This window comes from Alosa pseudoharengus, unplaced genomic scaffold, assembly GCF_046254945.1.
Source record: "Alosa pseudoharengus isolate Yale_2024_CS ecotype anadromous, Long Island Sound unplaced genomic scaffold, YU_APseudo_1.1 YU_APseudo_1.1_scf_1, whole genome shotgun sequence".
NCBI lineage: Eukaryota > Metazoa > Chordata > Actinopteri > Clupeiformes > Clupeidae > Alosa > Alosa pseudoharengus.
In genome coordinates this window covers 20525091-20537220 of record NW_027468564.1, presented here as the reverse complement: position 1 = coordinate 20537220, position 12130 = coordinate 20525091, and the positions used below count along the sequence as shown (strand labels likewise).

Genomic DNA, 12130 nt, shown 5'->3' with positions numbered 1-12130 from the left:
GAAATAATGTATCTAGGCTAATCTATATTTTCAATAAGAAATCACTGCATGCCAACTATAAGTCAATATTGTAATGATCTGAGCCTAGCTGTTGATGACTGTGCTCCCATGATGCTGTTCGTTTGATGTGTTATGTTGAATGTTAATGTTAACCATACAAGTTACCAATGTTGTGCGTCCTGACTGTCGTGTTTATGTTTATAGTTGATTACAGTGTTCATAACCGGGTCTAACTAGTGTGTGTTTTAGATACAGCCTAAGATAGATGTTTAGTGCTGGAGCATAAGGGTCAGGTCTGGCCCGGAATTATGTGTTCGTGTGTTTTTGGTGCATAACCAATAAAGACCATTTTAAGACAACCTTGCAGAGTGTTACATTGGTGTCAGAAGTGGGATGCCGACCCCTACTGGACGGGAGGAGAAAGCTGCGACCGATACCCCGGCGATGATGAGTTTCCTGCCAAGACGGCTCTTCGACAGTGCGCTCGCCCATGGCCACCTGCTGGGCCCAGCAGACGGAGCCAGCCTGCAGCGTGACCGTAACGAAGAAACCCGCCCCCGGCCACAGGAGGAGACAAACCGGGCTAATGGCAGCATCCCGCCACTGGAACCCGCTCCACACGGGAGCGATGGAAATCGGCTGGTCCCCGGTGCGACGGCGGCAGAAGGGCGCTCCAACGCCAAATTGCCCCGCTACAATGGTGAAAGGCCGCTGGCGACATACCTGGTGCAGGTCCGGCTGGCAGCTGAGCTGAATGGCTGGTCGGCGGAGAGAACGGGCATACAGGTGGCGTTGGCCCTGGAAGGAGAAGCGCTACAAGTATTAGAAGACCTGCCACCGGCAGAGCAAGCAACCTGGACTGCCATCGAGGCCGCTCTGCAACGACGATTCGGCCAGAGGATCTTCACCAGCGATGCTCGAGAACAACTCGCATCCAGACGGCGGCACAAGGGCGAGAGACTGGGCAAGTTCGCGGCTGACCTGCAGCTGTATGCCCGGCGGGGCTACCCAACGTACAGCCAGAGTCTACATGAAGAAATGGCACTGGAAGCGTTTGTGCGAGGCATCCACCCGGAGCGGCTGAGAGAACATCTTCGCCTGAGCGCCCCCAGCTCGCTGGCCGTGGCGCTCGCGGAGGCCGAACGGGTGGAAAACATCTTCCACACAACGGAGTCGAGGCATTGCGTACGCCAGACATCGATGGAGGAAGACGGGGAGGAGTTGGAGACGACGCGACAGACCAGAGCACAGCCACCACAACGCCGCCCACGCGAGTGGAAGAGGCCGGCCAGCGGAGACGGATGCTACCGGTGTGGTGAACCGGGGCACATCGTGAGGTACTGTCCCGCCCCAGCACCCCTCACGCGCGCGCCCCAGTCAAACTAGAGGGGGGTGGCACGGCGGGAGGGATGCCACCTTCAAGTTTCACTACCTCCCTGGCTATGGACTGCATACGACTGGGCCGGCTCGGCCAAACAAGAGGACTCTATGTGGACTGTACGCTAGACGGGACTCAGTGTCGTGCCTTGATCGATACTGGCTCCACCATCTCGCTGGTGCGCCCCGGTCTCTTACCCGGCACGCTGGTAGCCAGACCCAGAGGCTGGGAAGAGACAAAAACACGCATCACAACAGTTACCGGAGAGCGAGCGGAACTGTATGGACAAAAAGCGGTGTGCGTGTGCATCAACGGTGAGACGGCGAGCCGCCGGCTTTGGTTGGCTAGCATTCAGGATGATTGCATTCTCGGCCTGGACGTGCTAGAGAAATGGGGGGCTGTGGTGGACATTTCCCGGTCCACACTACACTTAGGGACGAGCAGCGTAGTGTTGCACACGGCGGGGAAGACAGAGCATGAAGTGCGGAGAGCTGGCGCCGCGACGAAGAACTCTCCAACTCGCTCCACACGAGCCCGCAGGAAGCAAACTCGCAAAGAGTGCTCGCCATCCAAGACTCCGCCCCTCCCCACACAAGCCCGCGAAACTCAAGCCCGCGGAAACAACAGGTCTCATCCAGGTCCGCTTGCTGAGTCTCCGCCCCTCCCCACACAAGCCCGCGAAACTCAAGCCCGCGAAAACAACAGGTCTCGTCCAGGTCCGCTTGCTGAGTTCGCCACTGCTCAGCTCACGCCCACTAGAGAGGAGCCAGGAGCGCGGGTTGAGCAATCACCACTCTCCACTCAGAGAGCGCGGCCCTCTGTAGAGACAAGGCAAGCCGTAAATGAACTCTGCACTCGTAGCTGTGAGGGGCTGAGTGAAGCACAGGGTAGCCAGGTGCGGAGACTACTAGCAGCGTACACCGACATCTTCGCTGCAAAAGATGAGGACTGCACCCGAACGAGCCTGGTCCAACACGATATCGACACCGGAAATGCTCGGCCCATCCGACTTCAGCCTCATCGCTTACCGTTCGCCAAACGACAAGCAGCTGAAGAAAAGATCAAGGAAATGGCCGCGGCAGGAGTGATAGAGCCAAGCAGTAGTCCCTGGGCTGCGCCGGCTGTACTCGTCCGGAAGAAGGACGGCTCGTGGCGGTTCTGTGTTGACTACAGGCGCCTCAACCAGGTAACCCGGAAAGACTCATACCCGCTCCCCCGCATTGACGATGCGCTGGACAGCATTGCCGGCTCCTGTTGGTTTAGCTCGCTGGACTTACGCAGTGGCTACTGGCAGATTGAGCTAGCCCCGGAAGCTCGGCCGAAGACAGCGTTTACCATCGGGCAAGGGCTGTGGCAGTTCCGGGTACTTCCGTTCGGCCTATGCAACGGGCCAGCGAATTTTGAGCGGCTGATGGAGCGTGTCCTGGCGGGCATTCCACGAACATGCTGCGTGGTTTACCTGGACGACATCCTGTGTCATGCAACGGACTTCACCGGTGCCATAGGACATCTGGAAAAGGTGTTCGACGCAATACGAGGTGCTGGGCTCAAACTGCACCCGAAAAAGTGCCACCTGTTCCGGAGGCAAACCGGGTTCCTGGGCCATGTCGTGGGGGCCGCCGGAGTGGCCACCGACCCAGCTAAGGTGGAGACGGTGAGGCGTTGGCCTGTTCCACGCGACGGTGCTGAGCTGCGGAGCTTCCTGGGCCTGGCGTCATATTACCGGCGTTTCATTCGGGACTTTGCTACAGTCGCCAGCCCGCTGCATCGATTGACGCACAAAGGCCAGCTCTTCGAGTGGACGCGAGAGTGCGACGCGGCATTCCGGCGGCTGCGGAGGGCGCTATGCGAGGCCCCAGTGCTCGCCTTCCCTGACCCTCGACTGCCGTTTATCCTGGACACCGACGCCAGCGACGTGGGCGTCGGCGCCGTCCTCTCACAAGCAGGCGGGCAGGGCGAGCAAGTGGTCGCATACTTCAGCCGCTCACTGGACCGAGCGGAGAAGTATTACTGCGTGACACGCAGGGAACTGTTGGCTGTGGTGGTGGCAGTGCGCCATTTCCGAACCTACCTCTACGGCAAGCGGTTCCTGCTGAGAACGGACCACGCGTCACTCACCTGGCTGCTGAACTTCAAAGAACCGGAGGGCCAGCTGGCTCGCTGGCTGGAGGCGCTCCAGGACTACGACATGGAGATTCGACACCGGGCGGGTCGCCTTCACGGCAACGCGGACGCCCTGTCCAGGCGTCCGTGTGCAGCAGACCAGTGCCAACACTGCCACCGGAGGGAGGAGAGGAGTCTGGCCGCGGCTCAATCGGAGCCCGCTCGTCGGCTACAGGCTGCATCACTGCTGGCAGAGAGAGAGAGGGTCGCTGTTTTCAACGCTCACCAGCGTCGCGCCAACGAGAGGGTCAACGCTCGCCAACAGCACGCCAGCGAGAGACTCAACGCTCGCCAGCGCCGCGCCATCAAGAGAGCCAACGCTCGCCAGCTTCACGCCAGCGAGAGAGATAACGCACCGCAGCCCAACGCCACAACACAGCACTGCAGAGCGGCAGCTGAGGCCATGGACACGCAGTCGCCGGTGGACGTGATGTCGAGGGAGGAGATCCGGAAGGCGCAATCGGAGGACGCCACGCTTGGCTGAGTGTGGTCATGGATCGAAGCCGGTCAGCGACCGCCATGGACTGACGTATCCGCACTCGATCCAGAGACCAAAGCGATTTATTCACAGTGGCCGGGAATAGTAGCACGTCAAGGACTGTTGTATAGACACTGGCGAGCCCCCGATCGACAATCTGACATTTTCCAGTTGCTGGTTCCTGCTGGATTACGAGCCCGTGTACTGGAACAGGTACATGGGGCTGTGGGGGCGGCTCATTTCGGCATCGCAAAAACTCTTCGTCGGCTGAGAGGCCACTTCTATTGGCCGGGATGCAGGCTGGACGTTGAACTGCATGTTCACTGCTGTGACGCCTGCACAGCGAAGAAGGGCCCCACGCGACGCTCGCACGCTCCGCTGCAGCAATACGCAGTCGGGGCTCCCATGGAGCGGGTAGCCGTCGATATCATGGGCCCACTGCCAGTCACAGAGCGGGGAAATCGCTACGTGCTCGTAGCTATGGACTATTTCACTAAGTGGCCGGAGGCGTATGCAGTGCCAGATCAGAGCGCCCACACGACAGCGGACAGACTGGTCACTGAGATGTTCTGCCGGTTCGGGGCACCGGAAGAGCTCCACAGCGACCAAGGGCGGAATTTCGAGGCGGAGGTGTTTGCTGAGGTTTGCCAGCGCATGGGCATCCGGAAAACGAGAACGACACCTCTGCATCCACAAAGCGACGGGCTGGTCGAACGGTTTAACTGGACGCTAGCAGTGCAGCTGGCCATATTGGCCGACCGCCGACAAAAGGACTGGGACTTACACTTGCCCTTAGTGCTCTGGGCATATCGCACAGCGGTGCAAGAGTCAACGAAATGCACATCGGCAGCTCTGATGTTCGGGCGAGAGCTACGCACGCCGGTGGACTTGGTGTTCGGTTCGCCTCCGGAAGTGGAGATTGGAGGTAAGCCAGGGCTGGAATACTACAAGCAGCTACGCGAGAGACTGAAGGGAGTACACGAGTTGGCCCGGCAGGCTATGAGTGAAGCTGGAATACGTCAAAAGCGAGCTTACGATACGCGCTGTCGCGGCCAGGAGTTCCAGACCGGCGATAAAGTGTGGGTGTACTGCCCGGAGAGAAAGAAAGGCATTTCCCCGAAACTCACTAGCCAGTGGGTCGGGCCGTGCGATGTCTTAGAGAAGCTGTCTGATGTGGTCTATCGTGTGAGACTGATTAAGCGTCGGAGAGTTGTGGCTCTCCACCGTGATCGACTGGCCCCGTATCGACCCCTGGCCTTAGCTGAGGGTCGTGGAGACTTTGACACTGACTCTGTGGAACTTGGTGACAATGGAGCTGTGGCTCTAACACCGATCACCGTGCAGCCTTCACCGGAAGTCACCGCCGCGACAGCGGGGCACCCACAACGCCAGCGTCACGTCCCAGCCAGGCTCATGGACTGACGTAGGGTAAGACTTGAGTCAAGGGGACATGGACTAAGTCTCGGGGGGCTGTGTAATGATCTGAGCCTAGCTGTTGATGACTGTGCTCCCATGATGCTGTTCGTTTGATGTGTTATGTTGAATGTTAATGTTAACCATGCAAGTTACCAATGTTGTGCGTCCTGACTGTCATGTTTATGTTTATAGTTGATTACAGTGTTCATAACCGGGTCTAACTAGTGTGTGTTTTAGATACAGCCTAAGATAGATGTTTAGTGCTGGAGCATAAGGGTCAGGTCTGGCCCGGAATTATGTGTTCGTGTGTTTTTGGTGCATAACCAATAAAGACCATTTTAAGACAACCTTGCAGAGTGTTACAATATATTAGAGTATGCACATGTTGCATGCACAGTGTTGCACAACATATGTCTGCGCAATGATGATGTCTTGCCATTGGACGACCTGGACCCTGACGAGCCTGGATGTGAAGCTGACCTAGCGTTCATGTGCTTCGGAAAAACCTTTCTCCGAGTGAAAACATCATCATTCCGCGTCATTCACGTCACTTAATGTGTGAGTCAGAGGTCGGAAACTGGGGCTAGATTTTGCTAACAGAGTTGCCCAGTTAGGGGCTCGTCATCACTTTTGTCGTCACGTTGTAGTTCGTTTGTAGTCCATGTGGCCTTTCATGTCCAACAGTTTTAATGTGAACTTGGGAATTTGCCCTTTTTATCACTTGAAAAGCTGCATATCTTTCTTTCACGAGCATCTTACACTATATTTTAAGCAAATACAGTTGTTTGTTTAGGATTAGTAAGTGTATTTTTTAACCTTTGTTGTGGCATCCGTGTTTGTCACCCCTTAGATGGCAAAGCACTTGAACACTTGCTGTCGGAAAAACAAAGTAGCCATGGGGGCGGTCCTTGTCATTCCGAGGTGCTCTGAATGCACCATGAGACTGCCAGTGGGATGGCCCTGCGAAACAGAATAGCAGAGGAGTTGAACGTACAATAATTTGTTTGTGTGGCTGTGTAGTCTTCTCCCTCTTGCAATAATTGGCAGCTCATGTTGTGCCGTGAAGGTTGGCACATACCTTATTACATTATATTTGTAATCACTGTTACTGCAATCAGTTCACACTGTTTAATAACTTGTTGTTCATGTTGTTACAGGAACATCGAAAGAAGCCTGGGTTACTTTCCAGTTATATTTACTTGTTTAAGCAGATTACTATTCTACTGTTAATATTTTTGAATTAACTTCTTATCCAGTGTATAGTTGTAATCAGAAATCAGTTCTTGCTGTTGATGTTTGATGCTTTCATTAACACATTTACTCCAGTTATACTTCTAATCACTGTTAATGAAATCAGTTCACACTGTTGAATAACCTATTGTTCATGTTGTTACAGGAACATCGAGAGGGTTACTTTTAAATAGCATGACCAAGGAGGGTGGTCGCTGCCCAGGGCCCGAATTATCTTTTTGTCTTTAAGGGGGTCTCTCTATCTCATAAAAAGTTGGCACACCCCGCGCATAGCCTAACAAGGCGATACAATTAAATAGCCTAGGCGCGAGTGGCGCTTTTGCGCAGTAGCCTACTGCATCTCGATAGGCCTATAGACACACGCACACAATAGATATTTTTCATAGAAATTGATTCCTTTTAATTCATTTCAACATATTATTGATTGTAATATTCCATATTTATTTCAATTTCACAATACAAAGATAGACTAAAGGTTTTACTCTGAGTGCCATTCTTTCACAACGTAGACTATCTAACTCATTTGAACCAGACCACCGTCTCAGATAGGCTATCCTCAGTGTCAAACACAATAATGCATGTAGTATAACTTATACACAGGGAAAATGCACTAACTGGCAGAAAATAATAAAGCCATTGCAGCCAAACTATGTTCTAGTATTATAGGCTAATGTGCACATAACAACACCTGGGCGTTCAGTCGTCTCGTGTGTTGAACCGTGGGAATAAATAGACGAACAATTTTGGAATTTGCACTGAGATGTTGTCGGGTAGCCATTGAATAGGCTATTCCGCCATCAGACATTGCTAACAGGTGTTTCAAAATATCTGGGAACTTTCCGGAGCTCTGAATGACAGAGGATAGCTACAGATCAGTTCACAGAATCATTGAAGTAAGCTGCATTATGGGCCATAATTTATGGCTTTGTTAATCAACATAGAAGAGGCGCAAGTTCAACAGCAAACAGGACTTTTCCGCACGTATCAACCCATGTAGGCTAGCCCAATGAACGCCTATGTAAATAAACATTCTCATCAAAGCAGCGTAACTTCTTCAGACTTGCGAGTGCTGTCAAATCGATCGTATGCGGTTTGCTCATATAGTCTAGTGGTGTGGTGGTGAAGTGTCATCATGCTGCGTTCAAGAGGTAGGTCTACGTCCCGTAGTAGCCTATATTTTAATTTCACGTCTGTAATGGTAAGAGATCGTACAGGGATAGATAATGAGCGGTTGTTTAAGATTAAATTACAATGCCAGACACCTTCAGATATCAGAGACCCCCTCAGATTTTTGACTTTGTTGCTTTCATGGGAGCCAATCCTCACTCTATGGGAGCTCGGCTCCCTCTGGCTCCCACGTAATTCGAAAACTGTCGCTGCCTAAGCCTGGGCCCTCCCGAGGTTTCTCCCTGTGTGGGAGTTTTCCCACTGAAATTGGCGTAGAGATTTGGCTTTCTTGGGCAGCTTTAAAAAAACTAGATTTTAGAATCTAGAAATAGATAGATAATAATTCAATAAAGGGTTTTAAACTTATATAAACTCTGTCGTTGTGTCATGTTATTTGTAAAAAATACACTTTACAGTAAATATCATGTTGATATCCCTCTTGCCTATAGCTTAACTTAATTCACTTGAAGATTGTTAGGTAACACTCCATAATAAGGTGCCATAATAAATAGCAAACTAGTAATTACCTAACACTTTGTTAATATTTGTTAATTGTTACTAAAATATATATTTGGCACAAGTTAATAGTTTTTTCATCATTAATTAAATATTAGTTGTTTGCATAAAATCTGTATGTTAATGTTTTAACAAATCTATTAACTAATATTGTATTAATATTTGTTAATAGTTATTTTTAACTTTTCTATTAACATATAGTTTGTAAATAAACATTTAACATTTAAATGATGTAAGAAATAACTGTTAATTAGTGCCAAAAAGACATTTAGTTAACTATTAACACATATTAATACAATATTAGTTAATAGATTTGCTAAAACATTAACATACAGATTTTATGCAAACAACAAATATTTAATTGATGATGAAAAAACTATTAACTTGTGCCAAATAGATATGCTAGTAACAATTAACAAATATTAACAAAGGGTTAGGTAATTACTAGTTTGCTATTTATTATGGCACCTTATAATGGAGTGTTACCGATTGTTATACCTATAGCTCTCAAAAGTGACAAAATACAGTATGCCTAATAAAAAAATATTTCTTTATTTGTCTGCCATCCTCTCCAACACCGCTAACAGACGGGCAAAGCGCTTGTCGGCTGCCCTCTGCCTCTCCTTCTCCATTTGCTTCTCCCTCTCAAACTGCTCCCTCAAGAAAGCAGCAAAGCTGCTTCTTTTCTGCCCCCTGGCCTCTCCCTGCAGTTCTCTTTCTGCTGGGGGGGGGGGGGGGGAACAGCACCTGACGAGCATGGCTCTGCTTCCCTGGATGAGATCGGGGACATGGAGGCACGGATCACTGGTGGGGAGATAGAGTGCCTCTGCCCCAGAATCTCATCCATGGCACAGAACCATGGCCACGAGGCTGCTGTGTCCTCCCCAGCATCTGTCCCTGTTCCTCTTGGGGGGTTTTTCAGTTCCTACAGATAAATGAGGAGTATGTAATTAGCAATAGAAGAATGGACAACAGTTTTCTAACTACCAGTAACATAATTTACTGTAACCAGTAACAGAATCACAGATGGCCGTGTAGTAGTCTTAACTAATTTGAAATAATTTCATCCTACACTTTTATTTTACTTAATGATCTATAGGCCTTTATCACGGCAGCCAAAGTAGGAAGTGAACAGTCCTGTTCCTATGTGAGCACAGGTGTTTCCATAGGCGTGCATACATAGACACTAGGTGGTGCTAAAGCACTAGGAAGTTTGCCCTTTATCAACGAAAATGCCCTTTTGAAACTTTTTTTTATTATTTTTATTTTTATTATTGTTATTATTTGTAATTATTAATATTATTAAGATTTTACTGAGGTCGGTTTTGAAATGATCTTTTGAAAACCTGAGCCATTAAAAACGACTGAAACAATGCCCCGAAATGAGCCACCTCCTTGCACACCCGACCAGCCTATCTCTCTTCCTTTGTCACGTGAACTCGCGCGGTCGCGCGCAGGGCACGGCAGATGCGCAGCACCATAGCAGTTCAGTAAGCGTCTTCAGATAGCAGGCATGGTCACTGACAGGCTGCTTCTCCCGTGCCCCATCAGCCAGGTAACATACAGATCAAGCAAAATCTTACAGTTTGCCCTCTAAGCCCAACATGTAATAATTTTGTTGTGCAGTAAAATGTCTCATTCAGCACCAAACAAGCATTTTTGCCGACTGGTCACCTGATAAACTAGTTAGATGAAGCTAGATAAAGTTTTACGCTGTAGCCCAAATCAACGACCACATACAAATAATTTCGGTAGATTTTGCAAATTTATGTGTTAAGAAGAACGTTTTCTGTTGTATATGTTTTGTTAGGCAACATGTATTAACACATTCATTTCTGACAGAAGAAACGGGAAGTTCCCCATTACCTGTGAAAAATGCCCATCTGCATTCATGTAATGACAACAGTCAGTAGCCCACTATAAAACTCCTCGTACTGTTTGGTCTCTTTATTGTCTTACAGATCAAGTAAAATCGTACAGTTTGCCCTCTAAGCCCAGCGTGTAATAATTTTGTTGTGCAGTAAAATGTCTCATACAGCATCAAACAACTAAGCATTTTTAGCCGACTGGTCACCCGATAAAGTTTTACGCTGTAGCCCATGTCAGTGACAGATAACGTGAGGACGACCACCTAGGCTACAAATAATTTCGGTAGAGTTTGCAATTGCAAATCTATGTGTTAAGACAAACGTTTTCTGTTGTATAGGTTTTGTTAGGCAACACAATTTTTTTGCAAAACTCTACACACAAATGGCAAAACTTCTCACCCAATCAGCAAAACATTGTAGTTCTCTTGCAAAAGCTAACACACCTTGCTTAACTCTTCACACCTTCGTAAAAATTGTGTTTTTGTATTAAACAGTAAACACAAGCCATCACAATAGTAAGCACACAATGTGCCAACTACACACTGATGGTCTGATTAAAAAAAAAAAAACTGGCTTTTGCTTTCTCTGTGCACAAGGTAGACTATGTCAGTTTGAGGTCATACTTTTGTCATAGTTCTGTAAACATACAGGGATCCAAACTTCAAGTATTTGTATTTATTTACACACATCAAAACAAACACAAGTGTGTTTTTCCAAGTCAAAACACAAAATAGCAATTTCACTGAGACAAAACAAATCAGTCTACATCGGGTCGTCTCTCTCAAAATTCTGTCTACATCACATGCAATGTCCTAGTCCAAGGCACCGGGAAAAACACCTCACTGTGTGTTCACTGTGTGCTGAGTGTGTTTCACTAATTCACAGATTGGAATAAATGCAGAAACCAAATTTCCCTCATGGGATCAAAAGAGTATAAATATATATATATATATATATATATACAGTATATATATATTGTATTCCTACTTTCAGGCAGCAGGCGGGACAGCAAGGGGGGGGTCACTTACCTGGTTTGTGTAGACATTTTGTTTGTGTGTACAGGCTCCTCCATGTCTTCATCAGTATCCACACATCTGTAAACTCCAGACTCTGGTCTCAGAGCCTCCTCTGCCTCTTCATTCATTTTTGACTCTGAGTCTCACTTGGCCTGTGCAGAAAACAACAACCACATATCATATGTATTACAGTTTCCTTTACTCAGTAATTTAGACCAAGTCAGCTGCTCTGGTGAGTTCGTAGGAATGACTCTAGATCATCACCTTGCACCCATAAACCTAGAGCATAGCAATGATAGCATAGATCATCAGTCAACAAGCAAAAATCCCAGTATGCTTTCTGCACTAAATTGAAAGAAAATGCTAAATACCCTAAAATAGATAGATTCTATTCATAAATAGATAAATAGAATAAGTTTTCCAAACATCAGGTACAACGCTTGTATTCGAATAACTTACTGTATGTTTTGACTTTCGCCTTTTTTCCATTTCCTAAAGGCTTACACTCTCCCTTTAAAGAAAACTGGTTGGACGTGTTCCGCCTTTGGGGCTTGGGGTGTGTCAATCGCACAACAGCTACAATTACAGATACCGTCATGAATGTTTAACTCTTTCCTCCCCATTCACCTCTATCACTTTTCACTAATTATTGTATCTAGATTCATATTCAGATTTCAGATTTAATTTTATTAGTTTGACATGGCAGAAACATTAGAAAAACATAATGTTTTTGCAGTCCTGAATTTAGTCAAACAACAAAGTAAAACTCAAAAATAAGGGCATATATAAAAAAAGCTAAAATTATGAAGAGGACAAGTGCAAGAATACATAAAATAACATGACATATAGTACAGTTTAAGAGCATGTGGGATAAAAG

The 12130-nt window shown here is 48.0% G+C and overlaps 1 long non-coding RNA gene across 1 annotated transcript; it reads right to left on the bottom strand.

Annotated features, from left to right (window-relative positions):
* Positions 1-9098: 9098 nt before the first annotated feature.
* On the bottom strand, positions 9099-11800 carry LOC143123151 (uncharacterized). The gene is made up of 3 exons (XR_012986793.1): positions 11713-11800; positions 11266-11405; positions 9099-9294 (listed from the first exon to the last, which is right to left on the bottom strand). It is a non-coding gene; the product is annotated as an uncharacterized LOC143123151 (long non-coding RNA).
* Positions 11801-12130: the final 330 nt, after the last annotated feature.